The sequence below is a fragment of the Penaeus vannamei genome, chromosome 21, assembly GCF_042767895.1.
Source record: "Penaeus vannamei isolate JL-2024 chromosome 21, ASM4276789v1, whole genome shotgun sequence".
NCBI classification, from domain to species: domain Eukaryota; kingdom Metazoa; phylum Arthropoda; class Malacostraca; order Decapoda; family Penaeidae; genus Penaeus; species Penaeus vannamei.
Window position 1 is genome coordinate 8,213,097 of NC_091569.1, and position 2,500 is coordinate 8,215,596.

Below are 2,500 nucleotides of genomic sequence, written 5' to 3' on the forward strand. Positions count from 1 at the left end.
ATTCTGTACTGCTCTCGGGCGTACACCAATCGTATCTTGAGCTGCATCAAGCGTTTCACGCTTGAAGGTGTCCCACAGAAGAACAGGGTCTGTCAGACTGCCAAGCATTGCGAAACGATCAGAGATTGCCTCAGCAAACCCGCGGGCACACCCCCCTCCCTCAGCCTGTCCAAATGAAACACCCTAGGGTGATCATTTAACCGCTGGGGAGTTTTGAAGTGGACCCGGAGGGTAGCCACAACCAATCTATGATCAGTACCACAGAACTCAGCACTCCTGTACACCCTGCAATTCTGAAGGATCCTCCAACGAGTGCTAACGAGTATGTGGTCGATCTCCTTGGCTGCATTACCCGCATCACTGTACCATGTCCAGCGATGTGGGTCTGGGCGCTGGTACCAGGAGCCAGAAATCCTCAATTTCTGGGACCTAGCAAAGTCTCGGAAAAGGAGGCTATTCTCGCTACCGGCATCAGCTCCTGAACCATGGGGACCGACAGACATCTCATAGCCAGCTCGATCACAGCCGGATACCGCATTGGAGTCACCCAGAACAATGCGAATATCCCGCCGGGGACATCTGTCTACCACAGATGTAAGTTTGGCGTAGAACATCTCTTTCACATCAAGTTTACAAACATCGGTAGGAGCGTACACAGCAATAAGAGACATGAAGGCAAAAGATAGCTTCAATCTCAATACCATTATACGCTCATCAACAGGAGTAACCTCTACTACCGAGGGCTGGAGTCTGCTGGAGATGGCAATGGCTACTCTCTGGAGATGGTGGCCGTCGCTGCGGCCCGACCAGTAATAGGTGTAGCCACCTACACAGGTCATGCCGCTGCCAGGCCTCCTCACCTCCGAGAGAGCAGCCACCTCAACTCTCAGCCTCTCCAGTTCCCTCGACAGTAGAGGCAACCGATCATCCTGACGCAAAGAACGGACGTTCCAAGCCCCCACCCTGACTTCCCGCCTGAAGTTCAGCCTCTGGCAGTCGCTCCGGGTGGATGCCACCTCTGCCACCCCCACCGACGCTGCCCCATATAAAAGGGGGTGGCGGGCTGCGTGCCCCATCATCCACCTGTGGGGTTCCCGAGGGCTTTCCCCCACAAGCTTCACTCTGGGCTGGCGGCCACCAGAGCGCAGGCGAGACGAGTAGTTCTCGTTCCCAGCCTGCGCTCCAGCAGTCGCCCTCCCAGCAGGGCCCACAGTCCGCCTCACTTGCTGGGTGGGAGGGACTTTTCCCCTCCTCCCAGCCTTTCCGTTTACTTGTGGCACTGCCGATTGGTTATATCTGGGGGGAGGAGGACTGGCAAGGCCCACCTCCCCCGAGCCTCCCATTAACCCCAGGGGGCTAGGGGGCAGGAGTTGGTACAGGGCCAGGGTGTGTCCACACGCCGGTGGGCCATGACCCTGAACCTCTGGGGGCCTCCTGCTGCTCCGAGATCCCCCGCAGTTTAGCCTGGAACCGCAAGGTACCCAGTTTCCATGGGAGGCCACGGGGAGGCACTGCAGGGAGTCTCGATGATGGAGAGGCTATGCACTGGCAGGGGGAGGCTTATGCAGAGCTGCTCCCTTTTTCGCACGAAGCTAGCCAACGGTGGCAGCTGTAAGCGAGAAGGCATGCAAAAGCTCTTAACACTAACTAGACTACCACTCCATCGCTTCACACCACCCTGCGCATGAAGCACCCACCCATAACAATAATGTTGACAACAATAAAAGCAATGATAATAATATCAATGGTAATGATGGTGATGATAATGATAATAATAATATTAGTAATGATAACAATAATAATGATAATAAAATGATAATAATAATGATAATAACAATAATGAAAACAATAAAGAAATTGGTTTTCATATAATTGAAATTATAATAATGATAATGACAATTATAATGATAATAATGGTAATAATCACAATAATAATAACGATAAAAGTAATGATAATGAAAACAATAACGATAAAGATAATAATGATAATAATAATAATAATAGAATGATAATCATGATAATAAAACAATATCAACAATAATGATAAAAATACTAATATGAATACTAAAACTAGCACTACTACTACTACAACTGGTTATGATGATAGAAATAATGATAAAGATAAAGATAACAATAATAGAAAAGATAATGATAATAATGATAATAATAATAACAATAATAATGATAATAATGATAATAGTAATAGTAATAATAATGATAATAATGATAATAATAATAATAATGATAATAATAATAATGATAATAGTAATAATAATTATAACAATAATAATAATAAAAAATTATAATAACAACAACAATAATATTGGTAATGATAATGATAAAAACAATAATATTAATATCAATATTAATACTAATACTGATATTAGTGATAAAAAGTAATAAAAGTAATAATAATAGAGATAATCATAATAACAATAATGATAATAGTAATGATAAAAATAATCATTATGATTATCATAATTATTCTTATAATTATTAT